This window comes from Lemur catta, chromosome 7 (assembly GCF_020740605.2).
Source record: "Lemur catta isolate mLemCat1 chromosome 7, mLemCat1.pri, whole genome shotgun sequence".
NCBI classification, from domain to species: Eukaryota; Metazoa; Chordata; class Mammalia; order Primates; family Lemuridae; genus Lemur; species Lemur catta.
In genome coordinates this window covers 40725729-40737028 of record NC_059134.1, presented here as the reverse complement: position 1 = coordinate 40737028, position 11300 = coordinate 40725729, and the positions used below count along the sequence as shown (strand labels likewise).

Below are 11300 nucleotides of genomic sequence, written 5' to 3'. Positions count from 1 at the left end.
CCAACTAATATGTCACCTCTACTGTGAGGCTTTCCCTGCTTGTACCAGACACACTCAGGATTTAGTTCATGTGATACTTTGTTCATACGTCTGTCACAACAAACTGATGATTTCCCATGGGTTTGACCAATGCACCTGTAAGATTGTGATGTCCTCCAGGAAAGGTTCTTATTTTTGTCATGTCTTTGTATCCAATGTGGTATTTGCTTGATGGATATGTAAATGAATGAATGATCCATTGACAATAACTATCAAAGCAAACTTAACAGTTATCAAATGTTCTTTTAGAGATGAGAAAACAGGCTAAGAAAAGTGATTTTCCCAAAGTCACTCAACTGATTAAATACTGGAGCCTCACCAGCCACAGTGGTGTGCACCTGTAGTCCCAGCTACTCAGGAGCCTGAGCTGGGAGGAACACTTGAGCCCAGGAATTCAAGGTAAGCCTGGCCAATATAGCAAGACCCCATCTCAAAAATAAACAAACAAATAAATAAATATTGGAGCCTGGGCTCCAGAGAGGTGAGGAGTTTGTGTCTCACGAAGTCTCTTGGCATAAAGTCTTTTGACAACTGGCGAAGTCCAAGACTTCACACTGCTGTTGCCTGCTTTTTCCTGTGCCGTCTAGGGTCCTGGAACCCTCCCCGATATGCTCCTGCAGGTGGCAACAGAGGCCAAGGAAAGGCGAAGCATCCTGGTGGAATCCCCCGTATGAGGTACATGGGTGGAGAGGCAGAGCTCTTTGAGGGCAGGGGAAAGGGGACTTGAAGAAATCCAGGCAAGAGAGCATTTTATGCATCCATCATTTGTACCTCAAAAGGAAATGGTTTAGATACTTTTAGCATAAGCACTAGTCATAAAATTGACATGAAGAAAGGGGAAAACAATTAAAATAAAAGGACAGCAAATAACAGAATACCTGTTATAAGGAAAAGCTATGCCATCTGCCCCAAGTCACAGAGTTAGAAAACAGCAGAGGGTAGTAAGTCTCAGGGCCCATTGCTGTCTGCGGAGGAAGTTTCTGTCTGATGTTTGAGCACAGAGAAACAAGGTCAGGTATGGGTACATTATGCAGGCCCCAGAGGATGCTGACACATGGACTGAGGGCTATCTGCTGGGCCAGAGCTTCTGGCTTCTTGTGGGGTTCTGTCCCTAACTCTGTCCTACTAAACATTTTTATCACTAGCTCCCTGAGAGAAACATAGGAAAGATCAGCGAGCTTACCAAGAACAGAAAGCTCTGAGTGCTTGCAAGTGCCCACGCAGAACAGGGAATTGAACAAGTTCAAGCAGCATGGGCCAATGTGGAAATGGAACAAGGTGACATTTTACCCTTGTGTTCAAAATAATTGGACAAGGACAGCATGGAAGAGACAGAGCTATGGCAGTAGTGTATGTGGGCTGAGGCTTTTATTATAACAACTCGCATTTGTGCAGCATGTTTAAGGCATTTGCATTATCTCTATACTCCTCACAACACCCTAGAGGTGGTAATGGGAAAAGCAAGCCTGGGAGTATCTTATCTAACTAAGTGGGAGAGCTGTAGCATGAATTGCATTTCTGTAATTCTGGAGTTCTCTGGTTTTACTGCACATCTCTGACCAGGCTGTGTGCTCTGCTCATTCTTGTTTTAGAGTCTCCCACCTCCAAGCCAGCCATCCACCCCATTAGAGAAGTGTATATCCATCTCTTTCTGAGGCTATTTCTCAATCTCTTCATTTAATCTCATCCTCTTTGTCCTCTCACTAATTTGATACATGCCACATGCGTAGGGTTGCCAGATTTAGCAAAAACCAAAAAACCCAAGGTGCTCAGTTAAATTCAGATTTTAGAGAAACAATGAGTAATTTTTATTGTATGGAACATACTTATGTTAAAAATTATCATTTATCTAGAATTCAAATTTAAATGGGCATCCTGTATTTTATCTGGCACATGTGATACATGTGACAGTTCTGAAATGCCATTTCCACCATTCAAAACATTTCCATTGGTTTCCTGTTACCTATAGGGCTGTGGCCACAAACTCAAATTCCTACAGGTGGTAACATAAAGGTATGAATTGGGTGAGAAATTGGAGAAGTGGGGCCTGGAGCTAAATTTAAAATTGAAGAGCAAATGTTCCCTCACTCCAGAAATTCAAATTCAGGTTTTAAATGTGCATAATTAATCCCAATGAAAGCAAAAAGCAAAAGCAAACACACACACACACACACACACACACACACACACACACACACACACACTCACCCATGGCTATCAGAGACCTGGGCTAAGCCAAACCACTCGGCCTGGCATCGGAGGCCCCTGGTTGAGCCTTCTGCCCTTCACTCTCACCACTTTCCATCACGGGCCCTCCCTGCCCTCCCCCCACCTCTCCTCCCCAGCTAATCACAGCCCAGCTCACCCATGGCCACCTTCCCATTGTGCCAGTCTTACTGGCACTCAAGTCCTCAGTGATCTTTCCCATGGTCATAGTGCTCTTCTCTGTCCAACACCTCTAGTGGTCACATCATTATTCCCTCCAACAGCCCAAAGGGAAGACAGAAAGTGACTTTGCGAGGTCCCTACCATGTGCCAAGTCCTCTATGCAGATGTTACTTAGTTTTGTCCTCTCCTTAGTGAGACAGTGAATCACTCAGTGGAGCAAGTTTGTCTCATGTGCCTCCAAATGCCATGTTGAGCTTTGCTATAAAATACATGTTCAGTATATACTTACCAGCAGGGCCCAGAGTGTGCAAACTCCCCAGCTGCAGACTGGAAGCCAAACCATAAGCCAGTGCTCCCCCCACCCCCACACTTCCTCAGCACACCTCTGCCACCTCCCAATTCGAGCTCAAGCATTTTTCCGTCTGAGGCTTTAGCCCAAATTTAAGTTTTGGCCTAAATAATGTTGTTTTTTTTTTTTTTTACAGAGTTGATTAGAACCTGAATTTGAAAGATCGTTCTCTTTTTGGCCTCAGTCCTGCTGGGTAGTTTTGCTTTATTAGAAAATTAGCCATAGCACCTTCAAAGGCCTTCTCTTGTGCATGGTGAGCTGAGCAGGACTGGGAGCTTTGAAAGGAATGCCATTTCATCTTGGCAGAGCTCCACCTTTTGTTTCCTAAGGAGGGAAAAGTCCCAAGGAACACAGGTGACCTGGGGGCTGTTTGCACCCAGACCTGATCCCCCTTTGATGGGAAAAGGCTCAGAAACTTCGAAGTACACAAAGCTTGCAAAAAAGAGAGACAAGCACTGGCCAGGCAACCTTCGGTCTTGCTAACTCCAAAGGTTTTAAAAATATCCTCCCCCTCTCATGGTTCCCTGGCCTGCCCAGCTATGTTCTGGCTGAGCTGTGCTGAGCTGGGCGGGGCTGCCGGCTCTGGGACTGGTTTGTAGCCAGCTGTGCCTTCAAAGAGCTCTCTCTCTCTCTCTCTAAGACTTCCTCCAACTCCAGATTCCACAGCTGCCTCCAGGAGCTTCCTTCTGGAAGCCCCACTGCCTTTCGAATTCTGTTATTACTCTTTTCTTTGTAAACAGGTTCTCTTCCTTTTAGTGGGAAAAGTGTCAGGACAAATACATATCTCTATTTTCCCATTAGGCTCCAAACTTTCCATGGGAAAAAATAGCTGTTTTTTTTTTTTTTAATTGAATGGACTAAAAGAAGCTCTTTATTACTCATCAACTTCAAAGAGACTGTACCAGGTCGCTTGGGCAGGACTACAGAGCAGCGTTTCTTAATCAGAAATCATAGCCAAAAAGAAGAGGAGATCAGGACACATGGGCATTTTACTGGATTAGTGGTTTCCCTTAATAGTCTAGTTTTAGGGAGGAAGGAAGTTGCATGTGCTTGCGTGCCGGGTACTGTGCTAGGAGCTAAGGATGCAGGAATAAATAAAATACAATCCCTGGCTCTCCCTACCAGATGGAGAAGGTAGACTTGAGCACCCTGTGCCGGGAATAAGCAGTGTAGTACAGTAATTATGAGCACTAGCTCTGGAGTCAGAGGACTTGGCTTGTGAACTGGCTGTGCCGCTTAGGGGCTGTGTGGCATTGGATAAGTTACTTGGCTTCTCTGTGCCTTCTATTTTGCATCCCAAATTGGGGTTAATTATAAAACCTGTGTTACAGGGTTCCTGTGAGGATGTAGGGAGTTAAAATAGTTAAAGTGCTTAAGCACAGTGCTTGGCACCTGTAAGTGTTTATTACCGTGGTAAAGAAGGTGTGGAGGAAGTGCGTGGGTGAACAAAGGAAGGTGCAACCGACTGCTTGGATGAGGTAAGGGCAGCTTCAAAGAGGAGGTGACATTTGCTTTGCACCCTGAAAGATGAGTAGGAGTTCGGTAACTGAGGGTGGCGTGAGGGAATTCAGGCAGTGGGGAGCATGGTCAGAGGCAGAGAGAAGGTGGTGGCTGTAAGGAGCAGCAGAGAGGCCATGGTGGTAGCTGCGTGGGACTTGCATTTGGCTTGGGGAAGGGAGTAAAAGCACAAACTGAGTCTGGAAAGGTGAGTTCAGACTAGATTGGGAAAGGCCTTGAATTCCGTGTAATAGGCCGCTAATTCATTCATGTAAATCACATAGACTGTGTCGTGTGTACTATAAGTGCTCAATAAACACTAGCCATGTTATTATTACTGTTATTACAAAGTCTTTTATAGGTTTCATCTCATTGAATTTCACAACATCCCTGAGAAGTAGGTTCCATTATCCCCGTAGAGGTGAAGAGGGAAGGCATCAAAAAGTTATGTAATTTGCCCAATGTCACTGAAACAGTAGGTAGCAGAGCTGGAATTTGAACCTGGGCCTGACTCCAGAGCCTGTGCTCTAAACCTTGACTTTGTGCTTCCTTGTAATCCTTAAGGCTGCTGCCTTGAAACTGTGCTTCCCATTTGCCTAGTTAAATGGGATTGTATATGACTATACTATACTGTTTACTTTTAAAGAAATAAAAGAACCTAATAAAGCAGTGTGACATGGACCTCAGGTGAAGAAATTCACCATTAGGCTGGGGTGTATCTCAGGCAGGCTGGGTAGGGAACTCGGGCTGTCTCCTCAAGGCACAGTCCCTAAGAAGCATGGCCACCTGACGCCCTGCTTCCTTTAGCACAAAAATTGCCATGATAGCCCCAGTTAGTAATTCCCTGGAGTCTGCTTGGCAGGGCTAAGTGATACCTGGTACCCTCTGGGTCACTTTGTTTTGACCAAGGGCTTTGCTAGGGTCAATGTCATATCGGGTGATGCAGGTCACCAGGCTTTGGAGAAGAGCCCAAACATCTTTCAATGAGACCAGGCCCTGTGATACCTTCTCTCCAATCCATTCATGGCCTGCTGGGCTTTTTTGTCCCGGGTTGATTCTGCAGGTCTTCTCCTCCTTCTTTTGGGAGACACTCAGTGGTCAAAGACACTTAGTCACTGGGTCCCTGGCACTTCCTGGGAAGTAGCTGGGGAGAGAAGGGCCCCACTGGGGAAGCAGACAACAGGCATCAGGGAATTCCCCTTCCCCCTGTTTATTGTGCGTTGGCATTTCATGCCACAGGTTTAAGAAATCACCAGGAATCCCACGGCATTTACCCTGGGACAGCTGCACCTCCCAGTGCAGATCTGCAGAGAACCCTGCTCTGCCCCACAATTCACTTTTAGTCCCTGTCTGTCCCTTTGTAACATTGACTCCAATTTGTAGTTCTGTGATTTTGTGGTTTTCTCCCCCCGCCTCCTCCTCCTGACTGTGAGCTCTATGTGGGCAGGGATCGAATCTATTTTATTCCCTATTGTAGCCAGCACTGGGGACAGGTGTGGCACATGGTCTTTGTCCCTGCATCACTGGCAATTTCTTTTCTATCTCCTTCATTGTCACTGGTGCATTCTCCTCTTTCTGGCCTGTAAGTGTTGAGGTCCCTCCAAGCTGGCTCGTAGGTTACCTTCATCTCTCACTTTTTCCTAAGCCATCTCACCCATGAATAAAGCTTCAATTAACCTACTTGACATCTTTGTCTATAAGTCTTAAAGGCATCTCACACTCCCAGTTACCAAGGCAATACACCTGATCTTTTCCCCAGAACTTGGCCCCTTCCCAGTGTTCTCTGAGTAAATGGCTCCATCATGCAGCAATATGGGCAAGCCAGAGACCTAGGAATCACCCTGACATCTCCTCACTGTTTACCCTCCCCCAAGCCCATCACCCAGACAGGTCTATTTTTACCTCTTACCTATCTCTCAAATCCTGCTCTGCAGTTCGTATCCTAGTCTGTACTTTCTGCCCCTTTCACCTGACTGGCTTATTAAGGAGCCTTTCTGCTTCTATTCTGGTCCCTTGCATTCTCCATGCTCCAGCCAGCGTGTCCTTGAAATGCAGATCTGATCATGTCACTCATTATCGTTCTATACACACACATACACACACACGCGCACACACGCTTTAAAATTCTGCTACAGCTTCCATTGCTCTTGCAATAAAAGCTAACAGCCTTTGCATGGGCTTTAAAGCCTTGCACATTTGAGACCTGCACTCTCTGGCTGAACTCTTGTGATATCCCAGCCTCTGGCCTTTGTGTTGGGGGGCACCTCACTCCAGCAGGCCCCCCTCTTGACAGTGTCCCGTCAAGACAGCTCCAGCCCAGTTACTTCCCAGGGTCTTGTCTTGGCCTACAGAAAGCTCACACGTCCTTGCCATGCCAAACACTGGAAGGGCAACTGTTCTTGCTGCCGCCCGGCCTACACAGGCCGCTCCGGCCACAGCTGGCCTGCATGCTTTCGTTTAGATTGGAGTTGAATGCCAGTCTATGTTGTTTCTGAAACTCCACAAGATTTGGAGAACTCCCTCAGAATGATCTCCTTGAAGGGCGGTGGGACTCAAAGCACACTCTTTCTAAAGAAATCCTCTCTTCCTGCCTCTTCAGCCTCTGCTCTTTTATAGCCAGGAACGGGGGTGGGGTGGGGTGGGGTGAGGTAATGGCTCACAAGGCAGGTGTGGGATCACCGCTTCTGCAAGTCCCGAATCCATGAGCCCTCCTCCCACTTTGGATTATGGGAACACTTGGCCATCTCTTGAATCCTTTTGGGCCATGGCCAGAACTGAGTAGAAAGAGCTCCCTGTACAGAATCCTGTACACAGAAGGTGCTCAATGGGTGCTGCGTGGAGCATTGCTGGTCGGCCCAGACATGGAGATGCGAGGGAGTAGCTGGCCATTGAATAAGCTTACGAAATGGCAGTGAGTGCCGTCTCACGCATCTGCCACCATTTGCTGCCATCTGCTGCTGGCTGGTGCCACCTGCTCAGGCCACCCCCTGGGGCCCCCTCCTGCCTACTGCCTCTGTTCTCACCGCAACTCCCAGCCTGAGGGTGACCCCAGCTTGCCACAGCCACTTGGCCCAAGCACGGAGCAGGAGCCATTGGCAAAGGCTCTGTGGGGCCCGAGGGGAAGCTGTGGTCCACCGGTGGGGACTACAAGTCCCAGTGAGATAGGGCACCACAGGCCCTGCACATAAGGGGTCCTAAGACTCAAACCAAGGTCTCCGATAACACAGGAGGCAGCAGAAAAACTGGCCAAACCCAGCTAGAACCCAGATGACCAAGCAGCAAGAGTCCTTCTCTCTTGCTCAGAAGTCCCATGGCTGTCTGGACCTTGCCGTTCACTGAGTCCTTGGCATTTCTGTCCCATCTCACGAAGGCCAGCCCTGGACAAATTCATGAAGGAGAGGCAGTTTGTCTGAAGCGCTTGTGACCATAGGGAGGGGCATCTCATGCGCGTTGGTGGGGTGTAAATTGGCACAACTTTTCTGGAAAGCAATTCAGAAATGTGTCAAGAGCATTAAGAGTGTTTTTTTGCCTTTTGATTGAGAAATTCCATTTCAGTAGTTTCCATGTCAGAAACCGTTTCTAACAGGATTGTAATGGGAAGTTTATTTTCACCTTGGGGAATCCATCTTTGATATCATTTCTTCTGGGTTCCATTTGATTTGCTGCTTTAATAACATCATGAAACTTCTTCGGTTTCTCAGTTATATATGGAACATAGAGAAGGGGTGTAGGCAGTCAAGGTGGATTTAAGGCTATGTAACGCTGTTAATGTTGTCTAAGAGACGCTGCTTCCTAAAGACATATGGTTCCCAAAAAAGAGACTAGTGGAGTGCAGAGTACATAAAAATTTGTATGGGGAGCTTGTAAGAAGGGAAATAGTATGAGCCCCTTACCTCCAATTTTGATTCAGCAAGTCACGGTGGTTTCCAGGAATGTCTATTTTTAATAAGCTTTCCTGTAGATTTTGATGGTTAGACAGAAGGTATGGTAATCACAGCTGAGACTATAATCTACCATACTCCATTTAATTTTTAAAGAATTCTCCTAAATTTTATGTTCATGGAATATTGTATGATCCATGCATTCAAGAAATACTTGAAACACTAGACAAGCATTCTCATTGCAAAGTTATAGGGAGGAGAGTAATTACAAAAAATACTACATAAACCATATGCCACACTTTTAAGTGCACACACCAAGTATAGATACAGAGAAGTCTAGAATGACTTCGATATGCAAAAGTGTTCTGCTCACCAGCAAGCTTGGGCACTTGACTGTTTCCCCTAGGGTTCCTGAGAAATGGGTGAATATTTCTATTTCACCTTTCTAGCACTTCTGAGGCTCCATCCTAAGGATGTGGACTTAGAAACAACTGGAATTTTTTTTTTTATTTCTGCCTAATCCAATTATCTTTGCTCCATTCTGCCTGCAGGCCAGTTTGGTAAATCAGAGCTGCAGTTTTTCCTACTGTTAGGAAGATATCTATTTGGTGGGATTAACAACACAATTTTTCCCAGTGGTTCTCAAAATGTGTTGCATATTGGAATCACCAGGAGTGCGTTTCAAAACCAAATGTCCTGGCTATGCCTCAGACTAATTACATCAGAATCTCCACGTAGGGGGTTGGTTCTCAGGTATCAGTATTTTTTAAAGTCCTCAGGTGATTCCAGGTGCAGTGTGATTGAGAACTATTCATTTGGCCTAAACTCCACCTGCTTTTTAACAATGGAGGTTCCTGGTCCATACATGTGTGTGTGTGTGTGTGTGTGTGTGTGTGAAGAGACAGAGAGAGATGGAAAGAGAGAAAGAGAGAGAGAGAGAGAGGAGAAGGGATTTATTACGGAAATAGGCTTACTCAATTATGGGAGATGAGAAGTCCAACGATAGAATACCTGCAAGCTGGAGAACCAGGAAAGCCGGTATCATGGCTCAGTCCAAGTCTGAAGGCCTCAGAACCATGGAAGCCAATGGTGTAACTCTCAGTCTGAGACCAAAGTCCTGAGAGCCCAGGTGGCTGCTGGTGTGAGTCTCAGAGTCCATAGGTCAGAAAACCTAGAGTTCTGACATCTGAGGGCAGGAGAAGAAGGGTGACCCAGCTCCAGAAGAGAAAGTAAGAATTTGCCCTTTATCTACCTTTTTGTTTCATCCAGGTCCCCAGGTGATTGTACACTGCCTGCCAATGTTGACAGCAGATCTCCCCACTCCGCCTGCCAACTCAAATGCAAATCTCTCTCAGAAACACAGATACACATGGGGGCAGCCCAATCATTCTAATCAATGCCAAAGCATCTGGGTTTCCCTTTTAGCAGAAGGATAGACATAGTGCCCACTGAAGCACTGCCATTAATGCTTTACTTGCTACCTGGGTATCTCTTAACCCAGTCAAGTTGACACCCCAAGTCAACCATCACATTGAGTGATTCTTATACTCTAAAGTTTGAGTATTTCTGTCCTTACCTCACTGGTCCAGTTATGAGTACAGTCAGGCTTAGGATCCAAAATATTAAGTGTAAAGACCTAAGAACAAACTTAACAGGAATGTGATATATTTTAACCCCACAAAGATGGACTTTCTGAGGACAGGGATGAACAAAGGGCTGATTATTAAGTTACCAACTATATTGACTCTGGTTTAGAGGTATAAGTAAAAATCCCTAAAATTATGCAAGGCTATTGTTAATAGACAGTAGTATAAGGAAGAAATTTCCTAATGCAGATTTACTATGGGTGCAGCACTGGCCACTTCCAGCACTTACATTCTATAAGTTATCTATTGGTGCAACAATGTTGTACTGTGCAACACGCAGCCAGAAAACCTGAATGGTACACAACAATAAATACTGAGTTTTGCTCATGAATCGGTAGGTTGACTGGATGATTCTGCTGATCTAAAGTGGGCTTGACAGGGCACTTTCATGAATTTGCAGTCAGTTCTAGGAAGGCTAGTTGACTTTAGTGGTCTTGGATGGGCTTTCTCACATCTGAGGCCTTAGCCAAAATATCTGGGACAACTCAGCTTCCTTCAGGTGGCTCATTCTCCCGTGGGCTAGCCCAGGTATGGCAGGGTTCTGAGCAAGAGAGAAAGAGAGAGAGAATAAGCATGCAAGGTCTCTGAAAGCCTAAATCTGCAGCTTGTACAATGCTACTTCTGCTGCATTCTATTGGTCAACCCAAGTCACAGATGAGCCCAGATTCAATCAAGTGGGGAAATAGACTCTACCTCTTGATGAGAAAGTTGTGAAGTCATGTTCCAAAGGATGGGGATGCAGGGAGGACAGTAATTGAGGTCGTTTATACAAACAATCAACTACATACAGTACCTAAACTTTATCTGTTTATGTACCACTTAGGTAGAAGGCATCAATTCTGAAGGCTATCATATTGGTTCGGCATCCGAAGAGTGTGCGTGCACATACATGGGAAGGTAAGGCCTTGCATGTCAACAGTTTGCTCTGAGTATCTTACACTTTACCCATGATAACCTGCTGTACGTCATCAAGGGGGATGTGCAGAAGTATTCAGGAGATTATTTCAGATATTGGGAAAATTCCCAAATGCTCAAAGAAGGCATTATTTTTACCTTGAAGATCTTGTTTCCATGCTACTCTGGTTGCCAAGGAGATGCTGTTGTTTCAAAGTGGGACACAGCATTGTGCTAAAGACCCATTGAAAATGGCTCCACATGAATGTGCCTCAATCTGGCTTTCGCTTCTTTTTCCAAATGAATAAATACAAATATTTTAGCTTATAACCATTACACTCTGCACAGTTTGACCAAACTACACTTTCCAGATTCATCTTCTAATGTGAAGTCCCACACATATGCCCCGACCATCACACTCTGGATTTTTGTTCTGACTCTTCTACCTACAATGTGATGTCTTTAGTCTCTGCAAATCCAAATCTTAACAATCTTTTAAGTGTCTGTTTAAATATTACCTGTTTGAAAAGCCTTCACTGATAACACCAAACAAAAATGCACTCGTTTCCTCTTTATGTGGCATAGAGGGAAAAAAAAGGCAACTAA

The 11300-nt window shown here is 45.5% G+C and overlaps 1 long non-coding RNA gene across 1 annotated transcript; it reads left to right on the top strand.

Moving 5' to 3' along the window:
- Positions 1–324: 324 nt before the first annotated feature.
- Positions 325–10643, top strand: LOC123641140. The gene is made up of 3 exons (XR_006736229.1): positions 325–438; positions 627–714; positions 10624–10643. It is a non-coding gene; the product is annotated as an uncharacterized LOC123641140 (long non-coding RNA).
- The last annotated feature ends 657 nt before the right edge of the window (positions 10644–11300 follow it).